This window comes from Hippopotamus amphibius, chromosome 10 (genome assembly GCF_030028045.1).
Source record: "Hippopotamus amphibius kiboko isolate mHipAmp2 chromosome 10, mHipAmp2.hap2, whole genome shotgun sequence".
NCBI classification, from domain to species: Eukaryota; Metazoa; Chordata; class Mammalia; order Artiodactyla; family Hippopotamidae; genus Hippopotamus; species Hippopotamus amphibius.
This window is the reverse complement of record NC_080195.1, coordinates 34,002,492-34,025,250: the sequence shown is the minus strand read 5'-3', so window position 1 is coordinate 34,025,250 and position 22,759 is coordinate 34,002,492. Positions and strand designations below refer to the sequence as shown.

At 42.5% G+C, this 22,759-nt stretch overlaps 1 protein-coding gene across 8 annotated transcripts in view; it reads right to left on the bottom strand.

The window, feature by feature from the left end:
* The window catches only part of CSGALNACT1 (chondroitin sulfate N-acetylgalactosaminyltransferase 1), a 321,341-nt gene that overhangs the window by 165,805 nt on the left and 132,777 nt on the right, over nucleotides 1–22,759 (bottom strand). For 4 of the 8 annotated variants that reach the window (XM_057697970.1, XM_057697975.1, XM_057697969.1 and 1 more), the window contains exon 2: nucleotides 4,487–4,559. The exons of 1 other annotated variant lie outside the window; for it this stretch is intronic. The gene's annotated coding sequence lies outside the window, so the exon portion shown is untranslated. Of the gene's footprint in view, nucleotides 1–4,486; nucleotides 4,560–4,839; nucleotides 4,989–5,587; nucleotides 5,685–22,759 lie in introns of those variants that run through there. 3 more of the 8 variants (XM_057697974.1, XM_057697971.1, XM_057697972.1) reach the window with 2 other exon arrangements.

Here is a 22,759-nt window from a genome sequence, read left to right as displayed (position 1 = left end):
CTTCTTTCGCCCCCACCCCCCAATCCCCACTTTTCCCGCAAACCTTCACACACAGCCCCACCAGATCCTCCCACCTTCCCTTCCCAGCAAACGTGTCCCAAGGCTGACGGGATTCAAGTTGCATTTCAAATTCTTCAGGAAACACTCCATAGCGGGTCAGAACCTTCAAGTAGAAAGAGAATTGCTTCCTAAGTGTCAGCTGAACCTTGTGCAACTGTGCTCTGTCAAGCACCAGAGTGTTATTTACAGTTTTAGAGCCATGATTTTCCATGTGAAAGGGCCGGTGTGATGAAAAAAAAGCCAAAAAACAAAACATGACCTAAACAGCTATCTCCCTGTGAGCAAATTAAACCCGAGTTTGTCACACCCTCTGCTTGTGACAGAACAAACATTTCTGCTCTTCCTCATAAGAGTGATTTTTAAGTGTCATACAAGTATTTCTGGGTGAGGAACAAGATCCTGTTATCTTTGCTGAAGAAAAACAGGTGAGCAAGTGGGTAATTGAATGAGGTTTTAACTGCAAATACAGGCAACACTAAGAAAAGGAATAAAGAGGTCTAAAAGTAAATTCCAAAGGCCTTATCAATGGAAATACAATTTGTTTTTATTACATAACACATTTTTTTTATTAAAAGTGATTTTTAAATCTTAGCAAATGAAAAATAGGGACAAGGAAGGAAAAGTCCCCAAGTCAAGGAAGGAAAGGTCCCCAAATCAAAGAAATCCTTTTCAACTTTTTTTTTTTTAACTTTTAAAGGATTAATTATCCTTTTTAAAGCCAGGTCTTTGACTTACTTTGTTATTTTTAATTACAGTAAAATACACATAACATAAAAGTTACTTTCTTCACAATTTTCAAGTACATGGTTCAGTAGTGTTCAGTACTGTATGACACTGTTGTACAATCTCTCTCCAGAACTTACTCATCTTGCGAAAGTGAAACACTGTTAAACAACACTCCATCCTCTCCTCCTCTCGGCCCCTGGCAATCACGATTCTACTTTCTGTTTTTATGACATGACTGCTGTAGCTACCTCCTAAAAATGGAATCATACAGTGTTTGTCTTTTTGTGGCTGGCTTATTACACTTTGTATAACATCCTCAAGGTTCATCCATGTTGTGTCAGACTTTCCTTCCTTTTTAAGGCTGAATACTATTCCATTCTCCATACAGAACACATTTGTTTATCCATTCATCTACCAATGGACACTTAGGGTTGCTTCCAACCTTCTCTGACTTACTTTTAATATAATTTATTTAACTAAGCAGGCACTGGTGCTGGAGCCACAGTACCAGGTTCACATCCCTCCTCTCCATGGTAATGCAGAAAACACAAGTGTGAAAAACAAAGAAGACAGAGAGAGAAAAAAAGAAGGCAGAGAAAAGATAGGTACACATTCAAACTCTGAGCACATTAAAATACTGACACTTAAATTCTGATGAGGGTTTTCAGATACCAGAAATTCATCCAAACATTTGTTTGTAAATGTGACCAAACATATGCTGGAGGCTGCAGATGCAGAGATGGTGACCCTTCTGAGGACAATAACAGCCAAAGGACAGACATTTAGCAGGTAAACAATTGCAGACAATGGGGAAATAAGGTTGGGGAGGGGGGGCACCGGGGCCCAGCCCCAGGCCAGGCAAAGGCTCAGGAAAGGCTTTCCAGGGCTGAGTCCAGAGAAGGAACACAGTCAGCAGGGCACAGGGGACAGAGGAGGCAGGGCAGAGAAGGGCCAGCAAGATGAGATTTGGACATGAGAGACTGAGGCAAAAAACCAACCTGATGGAAGAGGAATCTCAATGAGCAGAGCCCTGAAACAGAGCAGACAAGACGAAAGCCAGGCCTAAGGAAGCGTCAATCAACAGAGAGAGGTGGCGGCCGCCTGGTGCACCACCGGTCACCCACGCTGGTGGCAGCGTGACTCTCCTGGCCTGGCCTGGAGAAGCCTCACCTGCAGCAAACAAATTGCGGCTCCAGAGGATAAATTAAAAGTGCAGCAGCAAATGCTGACACTCCTGAAAAGCCTACAGACTTTATGTCTCATTCCACTAAATGGAAAGATTCTGAAAGTCTAAAACAGGGCTCAAAGAAGGCCACTTCCTAAAATACAAACTGTTCTACTTAATTTTCTAGTTTTGCAAATACGTGCAACTTGCCAGGTTACTCCATTATACTTTGATATCAGCATCATATTTACTTATAACGCCCACGTCATTGCAAAATAAAATGGAATCAGCTACCATTTTATGTTACCCGGTAGATGCATGTCATGGGCTCGTCAAGCTGCATAGAACTACAGCGTTATCCGTCCACACACAGAGTCTGTATCCCTCAGACACCAGGTGAAGAACTAAGCAGGTCACAGAAATGAGAACAGGCAGGTCTGCACCTTGCTGGGGATGGGACGGTGTGGGAGGCCCGGGGCCGGTGGGTCCTGCAGGGCTGGGACACCCCTCACTCCCTTTCCCACGCGTCTGCTCACACATCCATGGCTTCCTTCAGTGCCTCCAGGCACCAGGCCCTGGTTCTGAGTGTTGGAAGCCCCACGGGGGTGGCTGCTGGAGGACCAGTAAACGTTCCCTGGGGGGTGGCAAAGATGGAAGAGTCCCCGGCAGGAGGAAGAGTGGGGACACGGGGCACAGGGTGGGCGCACAAACACGGTTGGCAGCGACTCACTGAGAAGGACGGGCGGCAGCACAGGCTCCATGGAGGACGTGGGGGACACCGGGAGGTCCCTGGGCAAGCTTCTCATGGCCTCGTGCTGGTGAGTATCTAATCGGTCAGCTCTCCTGGCTGGGACTCCATGACCACCGTGCACGGGGGTGGCATACCTGCCGACCAACAGCCCAGCCACTCTTTTCCCAGTTCACACCATTGTTCCCTGCAGGTCTGCTGAAGGGCCACTAGGGAGGGACATTCTAGTCCCCGTGTCTACAAAGGACTCAGTCTATAAGGAGCAGCTCCTGGAAAACCAAAGGCTCTCCCAAGCTGGTACTGCCCTAGTGGAGCCTGACGCCCTGGCGACAGCCTGTCTCCACAGCGCGACACAAAGCGCCCCGGATCACTACCAAACCCAGCTCGGCCGCCCTCATCGCTTCATCCTGGAGAACAAACATCTTAATCAGCTTCTGATCACGTCTCTATTTTGTACGGTTCACTTTGGCTCTTTTCTACAATTCTCTCAAGGTTTTAATATCAGGGTGCTCTAATGACACTGTTCTCTTCTACATCATCCAAGTAGTTCTCAAAAACATGAAACATCGCAAGACCTCAGATTAGAAGAATTCCATTATGACCCTTCAGCTGGCCTTGAATCACTTGGACCTCTTAGCCCTTCGACTTTCTACTCAGAAAAGAATTTGTGAAGAATCATGCTTTAGTTATTTTTGTTTGTATTATGAACTTTGGCCAAGGTTGGTTTTATTTTTCATTATTGGTAACTGAGATACAATCCCTTTAACTCCTCATTCTCTGTTGTTTGAGGACCAAGTAGTTCATTAACGCAAAATCACATCCAACGTTCTGACTTTCACTCTTTTACCTTAATCAGTGTAACAAAAGTAAAAACAAAACATACAAAATCGTGAGCAAAGCCTCTACAGAAGTCTGTTAAATGAAGAAGGGTGAAGAGGTTTTCTTGAAGATATGCAGATGCTGAGCACCGCTTACCTATTTTCATTTTTACGTGTATAGAATCTGGTCCAGAGAAAACTAAAAAAGTGTTTGCTCTGCTGAAGATAAGAACCATATATACGACCTCCCATCTCATACTGTTCCATTTCAACTAACGATGTCCCCGAGGTTCTTGTTTTTTTGCAAAGTTCAGTCTTGCCAGATGTAATAAAATATCTTATTGCTGAGAATTACAAGAGCAGAACGAAAACAACATTCCGAGATTTACACGCGTCCTCAGTCTGAAACCAACCACACAATCCATCCGGGTACTACTATTCTCCAAGAATTCTAGAAAGTATTCCCCTAAGATGCTGGACGTCAGAAAGGAAGAGTGTCCTTCAATTTCCTAAACATTTTATTTAAATAATTATTTTGTAGCATGGTGAAAATTACGATGCCCTGTTGATTATGAGTTACATATTTGAGAAAGCTTAACATTTTGTCACAACTTTCAAAGAGAGAACAAACGTTCCTATTCGCGTGAACATTTTTTTAGAAGAATTATGTAGTTCTTCTAACCAGATTATTGGTTTCAGGCATTTGCCACTCTGAGAAGAGAGAAATTCTGAGGAAGTTGGCAACGTTAAATGTAGATAGCAGGCTTTACAAGTGAATAAAAGGATTTTCCAAAGCAGCCAAGTAAATGAGTACTTAGTACTCATATGATAAAAGAAAACTTTGTTATTAATGGAACTATTGAAAGTAAAATGAACTTTAGCACATTTCAAATATAGCCAGAATACTGAATAAACTCAGATCATATAGAGGTTCATTTCTTAAGTAATTCATGATTAAGACTCACTTACCTGGAAGTATAAGAAGGTTAGGATGAAACTACATCATTCTTCCACTGGGTAAAAAAATATCTTGACTTCTCTCCTTGAAATGGAAAGGAATCGAAAATATAGAAATTAAAATAGGAGTCGCCCTTGTGAATTTCCATGTCTTAAACGTAGATAATATTACAAAATTTTAAATCATTTAGGAGATAAAACACAATTCATCCAAAGTTCTGCCCCAAAAAGCAGGATGGTATTTTCCCCTTCTATTTTAATGGGTAAAATGCAAAATATTTGTTAAAAACAAAAAAACATAATCAAGGTTTAAAATAAACGCTGAAAGCCACGTAGATGTGTGTGTAAAATCAAAGCAGAGTTACCTTCTTGGAAAGGAACCCAAAGAGCAAACTTCACAGCGAAGAAGGGTGCCCGCCGCTCGCTGCCGCGCGGCTCCCTCCCTCGCTGGGGCCTGGGCTCTGCATCCGCACGGAAACCGCGGCTCAGGTGGGGTCAGGGGACCGCGCGCGGCGCCGCCACCTTTTTTTTTTTTTTTTTTTTCTCTAATAGTCGTAGGGAATGAAATGTTACAAAACAGCAAATCCCCTGGAAGTTGGAGAGCCCAGCTCCTTGGGACGCGCGCCCCCGCAGCCCTCGCGGACGCCCCCGCGCAGCCCAGCGCCCCGCCCGTGGGACCCGCCCCGCCTCCGCCCCAGGATGCGCCCCGCGCCCCGCCTTTCAGGAATCCACCGAGCCGGCCCTGTGTCCACGGAGATCAACGCGGATGGAGAAGAGGTGCGAGCAAAACACCGCGGAAGCAAAGGCAAGGAAAATATTCTAAAGAAGAGTGAGCCCCCCGTTAAATAAACGTTAATGATGCTATCTTCAGCCCCTTTACGCAGAGTCGTCCTTCCCGAGTTTGTGATTTCATCTCATCTGTCTATATCATTCAAGTCATAGCAAAGAAACAAACAATACTATATGGTTTCCATTTCACACGCAGATATAAAAGAGGTCCAGGGTGGTTATACAGGGACAAAGAAAAACTGAGAAGATGCTCGGGTCTGCGATCACTAACTAGTGCCCTCGCTCCGCGGGGTCGGCCTCCTGGTGCCAGAGCGGGGCCGTCACCTGTTTGTTCCTTCTTCCCCCTAAGTTTGAAGGTTTTCTCTGCGGCACGGACACTAGGTCAGCACTGCGCGAGGTGTGTCACGGCAGAAGGTGTCCACACACTCTCACCGCTTTGCTGCGGGTTCAGCGCTGAAGCGGGTGGGCCGGCCGGGGCCGATGCTCCCAGGCCCCGCGGCACTGCCTCCACTGCGAATTCCCCCCGGCCTTGCTGCCGCTCCTGGCTTCGCTCTCACAACCCACTTCCGTCCCTGCCTGGCTAATTAATCTGTGTCTAAATGGAATTGCAGTTGGCAGAGCGGCAGCAATGCCAAAGTCGAATAATCACTTGGACCCGAATCTGAGCTGTTTTCCATCCTTGACAACAAATAGTGTGACTGCAGAGCCTGCGGGCCAGGGGCTGAAATGAGTTTATAATTTGGCCTCCGATCTCACATCCTCATTCTCAACCACTTAAATGTCCTTTTCTGCCTTTTAGCATGCAGGGGGCAACTTTGCAGGCCGAATCACAGACTCAGTCTTTACTGATACCCGTAATGAATATTCTTTGCCGTCTAAATAAAAAGAGGAAAAGTCCACATCATTCAAAACCACACTTGTTTTAACAATGAAACGAAATAGACTGTCGGCTCATACTACCACATGATCATTAATAACCTAATTTGTTCTTCTCACTCCAGCAGCTTGAAGAGAAACGCTCAGTTTTTTCATCTACACACAGAGGCCCCATTCATCAGGCCCCTGAGTGCCTGGTCCTGGCCGATGCCAAACTGCAGGTTAAGAGCCACAGGACGGGCCAGCTCCTCCTCTTTTTCCTATCAAAGAACTTATTAACATTCGGGTCCTTGGCTCTGGGAAGTACATTATCTCCTTCGCAGTTCCAAACATCGTGTGCCCTAAGAAGGGTAATCATTACACCTCCAGCTGGTGATGGAAAAGGAAAGAGATGGGAAGGTAGAACCACTGGCAAGACTCCCTAGAGATCAGGGTGGGAAGGAAATTAGCATCCTGGAAAATTACTGGAGGTGAACCACAGGTATGCAAAGGACGGTGGGTGTGTCTGGCTGGACACACCCCCTGTTAGGAGGAAGGGAAGGGTCCTCACTGCAAGCCTACCAGTGCCTCACACTGAGCGAGCTCCTCCCATCCCCGCAGCAGTGCCACGAATGTCTGCATTAACATCCCCATCTTACAAATGGCTCAAAGGGGGTTAAGAAACCTCTCCAACTGGTACGTGGTAAAGCCAGGATTTTTCTGACTTCAAAACTGAAGCTCTAAAAAGAAAAAGAAACGCAAGCTTTCCAGTGTCCAACATGGCCTTGTCTGCAAGTGCCAGTCCTCATGGGTGGTTCTCCAGCGGGTGGGTGGCTGCCACCAGTGGTAACCTGGCAGACACACTGCCAGTATCCAAAGGCTGCCCATGTGGTCTTGGGAACGTAGACCCTCCCCAGGCTCCTGAATCCCTTATCCTTCATAAGAAACCACAATGACAAAACCACTCTTGGACAAGCTTTCCTGAGAATCAAAGAAACAGACAGTAAGAATGTGCTAAAAATAAAAGCTAAATCCAGGAAAGCAACTGCAGGTACAGAGTAGAAATAGTACCTCACTTTGTCCAGTTCAGAAAACAGTTCTCAGCGACATCCCTCAGGCTAAATCCAAGTCTGAGGGCTTCTCTCCTGTCATCTGATGCCCTGGTGTTCTTTGGCAAAGAGAGTGAGAATTACGGAGGGGCTTCTGTGGCTTCCTGAGTTCTAGCTATGGTAAAAAGTGAGCAGGAGAGGGCTTCCTAGGTGGCGCAGTGGTTAAGAATCCGCCTGCCAATGCAGGGGACACGGGTTCCATCCCTGCTCCAGGAAGATCCCACAAGCCATGGAGCAACTAAGCCTGTGCGCCACAACTATTGAGCCTGCGCTTTAGATCCCGTGAGCCACAACTATTGAGCCCATGTGCTGCAACTACTGAAGCCCATGTGCCTAGGGCCCATGCTCTGCAACAAGAGAAGCCACCGCAATGAGGAGCCCGTGCACCACAAGGAAGAGTAGCCCCCACTCACCGCAACTAAAAAGCCCCCACACAGCAAAAAAAGACCCAACACTGCCAATAAAATAAAATAAATAAATAAATAAACAAATAAATTTATGGGGGGAAAAAAGTGAGCAGGAGAAGGCAGGATGTGCATGAGAGTGGCTGGGACAGTGTCTGTGGGAAAAATCACACACTCGGTTTTAGAAATTTCCCAGTTGGGATTCTACAGGTTGGGAAGCCTGCCCTCCCCCACCCCACAGTAACAGAGTTTGACATCCGTCAATTAGCAGCACTCCATACATAAGGCAGCTTTTAATCATGCCAAAGGAGACCGCCAAAAATCAACTACGGAAAAAAGAGCAGTTGAACATGAGAACACTGAGATCAATAGTATTTTAACAAGCTAGGAAGCCATGCAAGTCAACATACAACAAATCAGCGAAAGTTCCCAGCACTTCCAAAGAACTTCAAAGACACAACTGGTCCAATGGTGTGACTACAGCCATCCATGTACCTTAAGTTCCAAGGCTTCCTCACATTCATAAATGTAAATCTAAATCTTTAATGTATCTAAACCACCACTGCGTCAGACAAATTGATTCCTGAAATGTGAAAATAAGACGGGAAGACGAGAAAGCCCTTTCATCACCAGCGTGTCTACAATAACAAAAGCACCGAAAGATGAGAAACATGTCAGCCAACTCAAGCTGCCCGGTGGGATTTTCTTTGTGCAAATGTGGATAATAATGTATACATTTTACAATCTTGATGGTAGTGTTTTCATTTGTATAAATCAGTGGAGCCCTCGGGGTAACAGCACTGGGAGAGAGAGCAGGCTCAGGGTCAGGAACCGTACAGCCAACTTCTAAAATTATCTTTCTCAAGAATATGTTTCAGAAAATAAATGCCCTTGGGTGTGAGATGTTACAAACGGCATGTTGTTATGTTCTTGACAAGATTCCTTCCACATTAAATAATTTTACTGAGAACAGTATGCTTTAGGACACAACTGACTTTAAAAGTCATGAAAGTTCTTCTCCCCACGTTGTCTTCTATCATTCTGTGAAATGAGCAACAGGGTCTCAGTGTGTACAGACGCGAACTAGATGAGAAGATGCCCCTTTCTTATTCCTAATCCTGCCGTGAAGTAGGCCAACCTCACTTTCTTCACTTCGATTTCTCACCCTGATAACTGGGGGTAAGCACAGATACTGTGACTGGAACTACCAAGACGATGGGCCGAAGTATGTTGCTAAATTATTTGAAGTCTCTTTTAAAATGGGTCTGGGGGCTTCCCTGGTGGCGCAGTGGTTAGGGACCCGCCTGCCAATGCAGGGGACATGGGTTTGACCCCTGGTCTGGGAAGATCCCACATGCCGCAGAGAAACTAAGCCCGTGCACCACAGCTACTGAAGCCCGCACACCTAGAGCCCGTGCTCCACAACAAGAGAAGCCACCGCACTGAGAAGCCCGCGCACCGCAACAAAGAGTAGCCCCTCCTGCTCACCGCAACTAGAGAAAGCCCATGTGCAGCAACAAAGACCCAACGCAGCCAAAAAAAATCAATCACTTAATTAAAAAATAAAATAAAAAATAAAATGTATGGGTCTAATATTGCCTTAAATAGTATCAAGTATATTTCCTTATACTGCAAGGATTTACCAAGTGCCTCCCACCCTAGGCTATGGGGTCCCTGTGAGGCCCCTGTGTGAGCCGTCTTCACACCATCAACATGTAAACCCCCAACATGAGGGAGAATGAAATGACTCACATGCTAAATAGAGATGCAAATAATACGCTGTCAGAGCATCAGGAAAGGCAGGCCAGGGCTGGCGAAAATCAGACTTACATCCAATCTCTCAGAAAGAAACTACAGGGCTCTGTTTGCCATGGATGCTGAGGTCGATAACACAATCTTTCTCCTAAATCAGTTGGGATACAGACAGACAGCTGATGCTCCTTCATAAAAGAGAGCTCTTTCCCAGCACAGTCTGCGGTGACACTCACACAGCCTCTCCCAGGAAACTCCTCCAGGCCAGCCCCGCCCCTATGCAATGCTGCAGCTGCCCGGGGGTGGGGGGGGTTGGGGGGGAGGACACATATGCTAGATACCATCACAGATGCTAATGAGGGAGACCTGGTGCACTTAACCCTGGGCAGAGCAAGAGATTCGGGTTTTCATCTGCTATGGACTGAATGTTTCTGTCCCCCCAAAATTCACATTTCAACGTCTAATCCCAGTATGTTGGTATTTGGAGGCGGGGTCTTTGGGAGGTCATTAGGTCACGAGGGTGCAGCCCTCTTGAGTGGGATGAGTGCCTGATGAGATGCTCTCTTTTTTGCCACATGAGGACACAATGAGAAGTCAGCTGTCTGCAGCCTAGAAGAGGGCCCTCACCAGAACCAGATGGTGCTGACGCGGTGATTTTGGACTTGCAGCCTCCAGACCTGTGAGGAACAAACAGCTGTTGTTGATAAGCCTCCCGGTCCGTGGTGTTTAGTTATAGTGGCCTGAGCTAAGCCATCATCTTAAATCTGTCGCCGTGAGCTTTCAGACACGTCCATGACTTCTTTGCCTGTGTTTCCTGGTCTGTAAATAAGGGGCTGGACCAGGCCAGTGGTTCCCAGTGAAGGAGGACGGTCCTCATCCGCTGCCTCCCCTCCCCACTAGCATTCTGTCTGTGGAGAAGATACATCACAGAGAGGAACAAGCAGCACAGACAAAGGAAGATGAGGCAGGACAGCATCTAGACTTTGATGTGAAGGATGAGGGAGGGGAGCTTTGAAAAGCACAAGCTCTTGCAACACTTAAAGTTACAGCCTTTCTGAGTATAAAGATTTTACCAGGCTGGTTGATGATGGATAATTTGACGATGAAGACCGTGGGTTTGTCCGTTAACAAACATCACATCTCACATAACTGACAGAGCCGGAAGCACAATCCTCCCTTCACCAAAGTACACCTCCCCACAAAGAAGACAGGATGCTCAGGAAAAAGAGACCGTCAGGTCGCTGTGCTCCAGGGACTGCTACACTGGGCAGCTCAGAGAAAACAAATCACACATTCCAGCACTACACACACCAACGAACCAGCCCCAACACAACAGAAGCAGCAACACAGAAGACACGAGTGTGTGGTTCAGAACTCCCAGATCTAGTCCCAGTTCTGCCATTAAGTTATTGTGTGACCTTGGGCTGGTCACCAGCAAAATAAAAGTCTGGATGAGATCATCTTCAAGTTAACCTTCCAGCACAGAAAGTAACTGACTTACTTTTTATTGTGCTACATAAAAATCTATCTGCTCCTAGAATCCTTGTGGCATCTTTACGGTCAGTATATACATCTCCATTTATGGGCTCAGTTTTTAAATTACTGCATTCCCAGGTTTCCCAGGACAATCGCCCGGAACTCGAGTCCGAGATGCAGGATGGATGAAGTTTGTTTTCTCTGGCTTCTTTACAACTCCCTCTGGCTAAATGCTACCCTCGCCCCTGCCAAGTCTCTGCACTTCTGGTGCTGAGGTTTGATCTATAGTGTTCATAGGGCTTGTGACACTGTGATAGATGAAGAAATTAAATCTTTCACTAACTTGAACAGGAGTTTTGAATGGTAATTTTTATCTCCTTGCTTCCCAGATGCAGAAACGTCAACAGTTGAGATACTATGATGCTGGTAAAAAGTCATTACAAAAATGGACTTGCCTCCCAAATGATCTCTTATTATCTTGCAAATGTATTACTTTTGTTGTATCAATTTTTTTTTTGGTTTATTTCATGTTATGCTCCAGCTGCAAGGGAATTGAGAACATACTGTCCACATTTTCAAAAACAGACTATAACATTAACAAAAGAAATACTTCACCATAAAAATGAAAACTATGTGTAAATATTTATATAATTGAATTTATTCAATCAATTTATTGAGTCAGGCCAATGGAAGGATGCTTTTTTTGTATGGAGAGCCAACAAGACAGGAGAAAATTTTCATCTCAATGTTCAAATAAATAGTAACATTGCTTATGGATATCAATTTTTTAAAATATGCATACAGAATATAACGGGCGTTGCTCTCAGGGAACATACAATTTCTGTATGTTATTTACTGTGTATACTGGATAACAACAAAATGAAAAATAAGAAGGAGAAACACAGATATTTAATCAATGAGTATTTAAAAATCATTTAAATATGTTTTCATTCCATACCATGGCCAGTTAAGCAAGACAGGGTAAAAAGCAAACAAAGAAAAAATTATTGGAGAAATCAGCCATGAAAAGGAATGAACTATTGGTACACATATCAACAAGGATGGTAATTGTGCTGAGGAAAAGAAACCAAACAAATAGTAAACATATGTACGACTCCATAATATAAAATTCCAGCAGGTCAACGTTTGCCTGGTGATGGGCGTGGAGGGTTGGGAGGCGCCAGGAGCAGGCAGGAGGGTAGGATGTCAGCATGACCAGGGGGCAGAAGAAAACCTTCCTGGTGATGCATATGTGTTTGTTATCTATATTTGCAGGGTGGTATCAAAACTAATCAAATTGTATACTTTAAATATGTGAGTTTATTGTATATCCATTATAACGCAATAAAGCTATAAATACTATTGAGTAGAGAGACAAAAATAGGGAAAAAGCTTTAAAGATCAGGAGTAGGTATATCTTGAGGCAATTAAGATAGCTATTGGATGAAAAGCTGCAGAAAAAATTAGGCTACACTAGACCCATAAAAGACTACTGAAGAAAGAGTTCTGATTGTTGCTACATAAATATATATATATACACATATATACACATAAACTTTTTATTTCCTTAGGATTTTTCGCAGAAATAGTTCTAACTACCCTCTTGCAATAACAATGGCCAACACTTATTGAGCACTTACTATAGATCCGGCCCCAATCTAACAGACTGAGCCATTCTATCCTCACCTAAGGAAACTAAGAGATGGGTACTACCTATTATGGTGAGGATATCAAGGTTCAGAGAAGGCGAACAACTTCTTCACATCCTCCACCAGCCCGGTGGTGGAACTAGGATATGAACCCAGGTCAAGCCCTTGAAATTAAACTTCTCTCCCTCAGCTAGACAAACAGAACCAATGCTGTGGGTCACAGTTTGCTGACACACCACTGATGGCTTCAAGAAACTCTGTGCATTAAACCGCTACATTTCTAACTCTGAAGGCTAATCGTGGTAGTACAGAAAAGGTCAGTAACGAAGCAGTGGTGGAAGGAAGGGAACTGCAGCAGGGGGAGCAGGAAAAATAATACCCGGGAATCAACAGATTTTGTTTTGGCCGTGTCCTCAGTGATGACGATAAACCTGGGCAAGCCATTTCTCTTCCTGGAGTCTATCTCCTCTTTAATAAAATCAAAGGTTTGGACTAATCGATTTCTACGACTCCTTCCAGCCTGGTGATTTCGCCAGTCCTCTCTGGGGTAACACACCTTGCATTTTGTAACTTGGGTCAAAAAGTTTCCATGACACCAAACACATTTCCCGATACAAAGCTTCCTCCATCGCTTTGAACACCTGGACCCCTCCCACACCAAGCAAATCCCTTCATTATTTCCCAGAGGTATTCTGTTCCCAAGGGACAGCCCAAAGAAAAAGCCCAAGGAAAAGGAGGCAGGTCCCCCAATCAGAGCCCACCATGTTCCCCTGTATACACTAACAATCTTTTTCACTTCAAAAACACTAAAACATTGATTTGGGAGGTGTGGCCAAGATGCTAGGGTAGAAAGGCCCTGAGCTCACCTCCTCCTGTGGACACACCAAAATTACAACTATTTACAGCGCAACTATTGATGCGAACAACCTAAAGACCAACAGAAGAGATTTTCCACAACTAAAGATAAAAAAGGAACCATGATGAGATGGGTGGGGCTGGAGATGAGGTATAGTTAAAAACCCACCCCCTCAGGAGGGCAACCCACAAACTGGACAACAGCCACCAATCTCCCCAGGGAGTGAGGGCTCCGAGCCCCACACTGGCCTCGTCAGCCCAAGGGTCCTGCCCTGGGAAGACGAGCCCCCAGCACGTCTGGCTTTGAAGGCCAGGGGAGCTTGCATATGGGAGAACCAGAGGGCTATGGGAAACAGAGGCTCCCCTCTAAAGGGCACACAGAAACTCACATGCTCTGGGACCCAAGGCAGAAGCAGTAATTTGCAAGGAGCCTGAGTGAGACCCACCTGCTCATCTTGGAGAGCCTCTGAGAGAGGCAGGAGGCATCTGGGACCCCCTGGGGACACAGACACTGGCAGCAGCCACTTGGAGAGCTCTTTCTACCACGTGGGCACTGGTGCTGGCAGGTGCCATTCTGGAGCCTATTAATGCCAGGGGCTTACTGCCCACCCATGGGCTGGCACCAGTTCCAGCCCCACCACCCAGGCCATGCAGCCAGGGAGACCTGGACCTACACGTCAGTGGGGCAGCAGCCACTGCACAAGGGCCTGGCAGCCAACCAGGCAGGAGGCAGCCTTGCTCACCAGCCACACACAGGGAAGTCGGCCCACGCAGCGAACACAGGGGCATCCCAGAGCATATAGCTGTGGGGAGGGGACTGTGCTGCTGGGCCCCATGGGACATCTCCTACATATGGCCACTTCTCCAACTGGGAAATGGGACCAACCCAAAATAATACATAGAAATAAACACAGAGAATTAGGGAAAATAAGGAAACAGAGGAATATGTTCCAAACAAAGGAATAAGAAAAAACCTCAGAAAAAGAACTAAATGAAGTGGAGATAATCTATCCAACAAAGAGTTCAAAGTAATGACCATAAAGATGCTCAATGGGGACTTCCCTGGTGGCACAGTGGTTGGGAATCTGCCTGCCAATGTGGGGGACACAGGTTCGAGCCCTGGTCCGGGAAGATCCCACATGCTGAGGAGCAACTAGGCCCGTGCACCACAACTACGGAGCCTGCGCTCTAGAGCCCGTGAGCCACAACTACTGAGCCCACCTGCCGCAACTACTGAAGCCTAGAGCCCATGCTTCACAACAAGAGAAGCCACTGCAATGAGAAGCCCGCACACTGCAATGAAGAGTAGCCCCTGCTTGCCACAACTAGAGAAAACGCTGTGCACAGCAACAAAGACCCAATGCAGCCAAAAATTAATTAATTTTTTTTAAAAAAGATGCTCAATGAACTTGGGAGACGAATGGATGGACACAGTGAGAAATTTAACACAGTTAAAAAATATAAAAAAGAACCAAATGAAGAAGGAGGAATAAAGTAACCAAAATGTAGAATGCATTAGAAGGGGCTCCACAGCGGTTCAGATGATACAAAGAAACAGATAAGTGACATGGGAGACAAAGTAATGGAAATCATCTAGTGGAACAGAAAAAAAGAATTTTTAAAAATAAGGACAGTTTGGGATAAATCAGGAGTTTGGGATTCAAATATACACACTACAATGTATAAAATAGGCAACCACCAAGGACCTACTGTACAGCACAGAGACTTCTACTCAATATCTTATAATAACCTATAATGGAAGAGGATGTAAAAAAGAAAAAATATATATATACATACACATATATATATGAATAACTGAATCACTTTGCTGTATACCTGAAACTAACACAACATTGTAAATCAACTATATTTCAATAATTTTTTTAAAAGAATCGAAATAAACAAACATGAGGACAGTTTGAGAGACCTCTGAGACAACTCAAGCATATTAACATTCACATTATACAGGTCCCAGAAGAAGAAGACATAGAAAGGGACAGATAATTTATCCGAAGAAATAATAGCTGAAAAATTCACTAACTGGGAAAGGAAACAGACATTCAGGTCCAGGAAGCACAGAATGCCAAACAGGATGAACCCAAAGAGCTCCACACCAAGACGTATTGTAATTAAAATAGCAAAAATTAAACATAAAGAGAGAATCCTAAAAGCAGCAAGAGAAAAGCAACTCATTATGTAGAAGGGAACTCCCCTAAGACTATTATCTGGCTTTTTAGCAGAAACTTTGCAGGCCAGAAGAGAGTGGCACAACATGTTCAAAATGATGAAAAGAAAAAACAGAAAAACAAAAGACAAGAATACTCTACCTGGCAAGGCTATCATCCAGGTTTGAGGAGAAGATAAAGAGTTTTATGAACAAACAAAAGCTTAAAAGGTTCAGCACCACTAAACTGGCTTTACAGGAAATGTAAACTTCTCTAACCAGAAAAGACAACAATTAGAAATTAAAAGAATGAAAAGACCGCAATTACACAAATGAAAATGGAAACACAATGATCCAAAATCAGTGGGCTGCAGCAAAAGCAGTTCTGAAAGGGAAGTTTATAGCAATATAAGCCTACCTCAGGGAATTAAAAAAAAAAATCTCCAATACACAACTTAACCTTACACCTAGAAGAACTAGAAAAAGAAGAAAAAATAAAACACAAAAATTTGTAGAAGGAAAGAAATCATAAAGATCAGAGCAGAAATAAATGAAATAGAGACTAAAAAAACAATGTAAAATATCAACAAAACTAAGACCTGGTTCCTTGAAAAAATAAACAAAATTGATAAGCCTTTAGCCACATTCATCAAGAAAAAGAGGGAGAGGGCCCAAACCAATAAAAACAGAAATGATAAAGGAAAAGTTACAACTGCCACTGCAGAAATACAAAGGATCACAAGAGACTACTAGAAACAACTATGCAGCAATAAAATGGACAACCTAGAAGAAACGGACAAATTCTTAGAAAGGTACAATTTCCCAAGACCGAATCAAAAAGAACTGGAATTGCCATATATACATTAATATGCATAAAATAGATGACTAATAAAAAAAGAAAAAAAATATCAAATTGTACACTTTAAATATATGCAGTTTATTCTATGTCAATTATATCTCAATAAAACTCTTTTTAAAAGAAAAAGAAAAGACTGAATCAAAAAGAAATAGAGGGCTTCCCTGGTGGCGCAATGGTTAAGAATCTGCCTGCCAATGCAGGGGACATGGGTTTGAGCCTTGGTCTGGGAAGATCCCACATGCCACAGAGCAACTAAGCCTCTGTGCCACAAGTACTGAAGCCCGAGCATCTAGAGCCCATGCTCCAAAACAAGAGAAGCCACCATGAGAAGCCCACTCACCACAATGAAGAGCAGCCCCCTGCTCACTGCAACTAAAGAAAGCCCGCGTGCAGCAACTAGCACCCAATGCAGCCAATAAATAAATAAATAGATTCATTAAAGAAAAAAGAAATAGAAAACATGAACAGACCGAATTACCAGTAATTAAATTAAATTAGTAATTTAAAAAACTCCCACTAAGCTAAAGTTCAGGACCAGACAGCTTCACAGATGAATTCTACCTTCTCAAACTATTCCAAAAAAACTGAATAGAAAGAATGCTTCCAACTCATTCTACCAGGGCTGTGTCACCCTGATACCAAAACCAAACAAAGACACTGCAAGGAAAGAGAAAACTACAGGCTAATATCACTGATGAACACAGATGCAAAAATTCTCAACAAAATATTAGTAAATCAAATTTAACAATACATTAAAAGAATCATACATCATGATCAAGTAGAATTTATCTGAGGATACGAGGATGGTTCAATATCTGCAAATCAATCAATGTAATACAATACATTAAAAAATTGAAGACTCAATATCACATGATCATCTCAACAGACGAAAAAAAAAACTTTTGACAAAATTCAAATCCATTTATGATAAAAAAGCTCAACAAAGTGGGTAGAGAGGGAACATAACTCAACGTAATAAAGGCCATCTGTGATAGGCATCATATGCCGTGGCGAAAAGCTGAAAGCATTTCCTGTAAGATTAGGAACAAGTCAAGGATGCCCACACTTGCCAATTTTATTCAACATAGGATTGGAAGTCCTAATCACAGCAATCAGAAAAGAAAAAGAAATAGAAGGAATCCAAATTGGAATGGAATGAGAAAACTGTTACTGCTTGCAGATGGCATGATACTATATATAGGAAATCATAGAGATGTCACCAAAAAAACTCTTAAAACTAATAAATGAGTTTAGTAAAGTTGCAGGATATAAAATTAATATACAGAAATCTGTTGCATTTCTACACACTAACAACAAACTATCAGAAAGAGAAATTAAGAAAACAATCCAACTTACAATTGCATCAAAAAGAATAAAATACCTAGGAATAAGTCTAACCAAGGAGGTGAAAGACTCAGAAAACTATAGACACTGATGAAAGAAACTGAAGATGACAGAAACAGACATAAAGATATACCATGCTCATGGATTGGAAGAATTAACATTGTTAAAATGACCATACTGCTCAAAGCAATCTACAGACTCAATGCAATTCCTATCAAACTCCCAATGGCTGGGCTTGCCTGGTTGCAGAGTAGTTAAGAACCCACCTGCCAATGCAGGGGACACAGGTTCGATCCCTGGTCCAGGAAGATCCCATATGCCGCGGAGCAACTAAGCTCGCATGCCGCTACTACTGAAGCCTGCAGAGCCCATGCTCCACAACAAGAGAAGCCACTGCAATGAGAAACCTGCACACTACAAAGGAGAGTAGCCACCACTCACCACAACTAGAGAAAGCCCACAAGCAGCAATGGAGACCCAACACAGGCTAAATAAACAAACAAATGAACAAATAAATAAATATCCCAATGGCATTTTTCAGGAGCTAGAATATTTTTCACAGAACTGACTTCAGATTATACTGCAAAGCTACAGTAATCAAAACAGTATGGTATGACATGGAAACAGACACATACATTGATGGACCAGCATAGAGAGCCTAGACATAAACCTATACTTATATGCTCAATTAATCAACAAGGGAGGGAAGAATATACAATGGGGATAAGACAGCCTCTTCATTGAATGGTAGTGGGAAAACTGGACAGCTACATGCAAAAGAGTCAAACTGGACTATTTTCTCACACAATGCACAAAAATAAATACAAAATTGATTAATGACTTAAATGTAGGACCTGAAACAATAAAAATCCTAGAAGAAAACATAAGCAGTATGCTCTTTGACATCAGTGTTAGCAATATATTTTTGATATGTCTTCTCAGGCAAGGGAAAGAAAAGCAAAAATAAATAAATGTGACTGCAGCAAACTAAAAAGCTTCTGCACAGCGAAGAAAACAATCGATAAAATGAAAAGGCAGCCTACTGAATGGGAGAAGATATTTGCAAATGATATATCTGATAAGGGGTTAATATCCAAAATACGCAAAGTACTCCTACAACTCAATATCAAAAGAAACAAAAAACCCCAATTGAAATATGAGCAGAAGACCCAAATAGCCATTTTTCCAAGAAAACATACAGATGGCCAACTGACACATGAAAAGATGCTCAACATCACTAATCATCAGGAAAATGCGAGTCAAAAATGCAATGAGATACAACCTCATGCCTGTCAGAACAGCTATCATCAAAAAAAGACCAGAAATAACAAGGTCTTGAGAAAAGGGAACACTTATGCACTGCTGGAGGGAATGTAAATTGGTGCAGCCACTGTGGGAAACAGTACAGAGGTTCCTTGAAAAAGTAAAAACAGAATTGCCATATACTCCAGCGATTTCACTTGAAGGTTTTTACACAAAGAAAATAAAAACAGTAATTCAAAAAGATACATGCAGGGGCTTCCTAGGTGGCGCAGTGGTTAAGAATCTGCCTGCCAATGCAGGGGACACAAGTTTGATCTCTGCTCCAGGAAGATCCCACGTGCCACGGAGCAACTAAGCCCATGAGCCACAACTATTGAGCCCATGTGCTGCAACTACTGAAGCCCATGCGCCTAGAGCCCGTGCTCCACAACAAGAGAAGCCATGGCAATGAGGAGCCCGCGCACCACAGCGAAGAGTAGCCCCCCACTCACCGCAACTAAAGAAAGCCCATGCACAGCAAAAAAGACCCAACACAGCCAATAAAATAAATAAATAAATAAATTTATTTTTTAAAAAAAGAAACATGTAGCTTTATATTTATTGAAGCATTATTTACAATAACCAAGGCATGGAGGCAACCTAAATGCCCATCAGTAGATAAATGGATAAAAAGATGTGATACATATATAAACCATATATATATATAAAACACAGAATATATATATGTGTTACATATATACATATATATATAAAACACAGAATACTACTCAACCACAAAAAAATGAGATCTTGTCACGTGCAACAACATGGATGGATCTAGAGGGTATTATGCTGAATGAAATAAGTCAGAAAAGACAAATACTACATGATTTCATTTACATGTGGAATCTAAAAAATAAAATAAACAAAAAATGAAAGCAGACTCTTAGATACACAGAACAAATGGGTGGTTGCCAGAGAGGAGGGGAGTGGGGGTTGGGTGAAACAGGTGAAAGGATTAAGTGGTACAAACATCCAGTTGTGTGAGTTATATAATAAGTCACGGGGATGTAATGCACGGCATAAGGAATATGGTCAATGCTACTCTAATAACTGTGTATGGGGACAGATGGTCACTGACTCATCACGGTGACCATTTCATAATGTATGCAAATGTCGAGCCATTATGTGGTACACCCGAAACTAATATCACATTGTTTGTCAACAATATTTCAATTAAAAAATAAAAATACACTTTTTTAAAGTTGGTTTGGGCCTTCAGGGGGTGAAAATGAGGCACCCGTTGCCCACATCTCATTCCATTTCCCCTGTAAAGCTTCCGACATCTGAGACGATCCAAAGTACTTAGCATGTTGTGGCCATGGGGCCAGACTCCATTTATCTCCATTCCTGCTAGTTCTCTAAAGTGGCTATTCTCTCTTTGCCCTAAAAACACATCATTTTCTCTTTTTCAAATGATGGATTTTTGTGACCCTTTGGGGGAACGTAAAAAATAAGAGCAACTAAATAAGGCAATCATATACCATTCCAGCATCTATAAAACCGTCTCCTTTGTCACAAAAGAAAACAAGGAAAAGCAGCTGGGGAAAAAAAGTGCAACTGACAGGGAACTAGATATCCCTAAAAACAACTTCTCTGTGAGTTTTCTTCTCCATATTTGAGGGTTTTCGCTGCCTTGAAAGTTATTTCTGGGAAAAGCATGTGTGATATCAGTTATCAAGTGTGATAACTAGTTTCATGATGCATTGGTGGGGCAAACTTCTAAAAATTATGGGAAGTGTAATGCCTACCTTTCTATAATTCCATCTACTTCTGCTCTACATTTTTATTCTGTAGTTCATATACTCTCTTTCCATAGATACCCTGTTCTACCTCAGAACATATAATTTATATTTTTATTTTTATTGACTCAGTGATCATTATACTATAATAAATCAAAAATTAAAATATAAATCTCCTCTTTCCCACATAAAACTGGAGATTTACAAAGTTCACTTCCAACCTTTATCACTTCATAGGCATGGGTTTTGTGTGGTTGTGTTTGGATGTGCACACTATTTTCTAATTTTTTGCTTGTATTCGCCATGTATCGACTCGGTCGTCATATCTGTCATTTTAAATGGAGAAATATTCTACTGTATTGCTAAAATGGTTTAATTAAGCCATCTTTCATCTAGTTGTTTCCACCCATTATAATTCAGTCAAGCATTTTTAAATAAATAAATTTTGTTTTTCCTTTTTGTGCTATTTCCTCAGGCTGGAATCTGAAAAGTGGGATTACCAGCTTAAATAACGTAATCAGCTGGGTGACTCTTATTATACATTGCCAGGGGCCCTCCACAAGAGGCATTTCCAATTTGCAATGTCACCAGAAAAATATGAGTCTAGCTTTTTCTTCATTGTGTCTTTAACACCGGGCTTTCTGGGTTTTATTTGTTTGGGGGTGATTTCAAAAGAATAATGGGAAGTATTTTAGTTCTTTGAATCTTCATTTGTTTGTTTAATACACTTAGTGCCTCTTCTTAAAAATAGGTATTGATCACCCACTCCATGCCAGGTGCTTTCTGCGCCTTATAACTCACTTAATACCCTTGACTGCCTCATAGACACTATACATTTCATTTTCACTTAAACTGAGTCTCAAAAGCTCAAATAATGTGCACAAGATTCAAGGGCTAATAGTTGATGTTGTCAGGACTCAAAATCACTATCTACTTCCTGTGAATTCTCCACACACCATCCTGTCTCATAGCCACAACCTTTAAACATCTTGCCAATTTTTCTTCTGCCTCTGTCTCTCTCTCTTGGTTTATTTATCCTGTTATTTATCCTTATTTATATTGAGGTATAAGACACACAGGTAAAGTGATTAAGGTGCCTTCACCTTAAAGGTACGGCTGATGTACATTTCTACATACATATACACAATGTAACCACCACACCAACCAAGACACAGAATCTTTTATCAACTTAGGATCTTTTCTCTACTTTTTCAACACAGATTGGTTTTGAGCTTCTCATTCTACATAGGCCTGGTACTGAAGCTATGCAAATAGGTGTTTAATAAACTCTGTTTAAAAATAAAAGGTTGAAACCAAGAAGCAACCTCAGCGATTATGTGTCACAACCTCCTAAACGTCATAATGTGGACCCTGAAGCCCAGAAGGAAAGTGGCTTCTCAGGATCTAATCATTCAGAGCTATTTCTGCGTCCCCACGCTGCCTGTGCAGGCCTGGCTGCCTGACTGACGGGAGACACAGTGAGGCTGACATGGGAGGCAGGGTGCACAGCAGAGAAAGGGCCTGGACAAAGATTTTGTTTTGTTATCTTTATTTGAAATGAGTCTTGAAGTAACCAAAAGGTCAAATTACAGTAAGCTGACCTTACTGTAAAACACTTCTGTTTTTTAACATAAAAGTATCAACACTTGAAATGAAATGAGTTTGCCTGTTTCCTTGGGTGGCAGACACTTATTCCAATAATGCTCCATGGCTCGTGACTTCTTTCAAACACCCTCTTTTACAAGAACTTTCAGAGCTAATTTGAATCAATTTTATTTTTTGAAGCTATAAAATTGGCAACAACAATAAAAAATGGACGTGTGCCTTTCAAACCACTAGAAAGAAAACAAAAATAGAATCCATACAACAAACCACACAGAATGAGACACATATACAGAAAAAAAAATTTAATTGACAAAAGATCAAATTTATCAAATATGACAATAAATGTGAACGGGTTAAACGGACCCCAACAAAGACAAGGA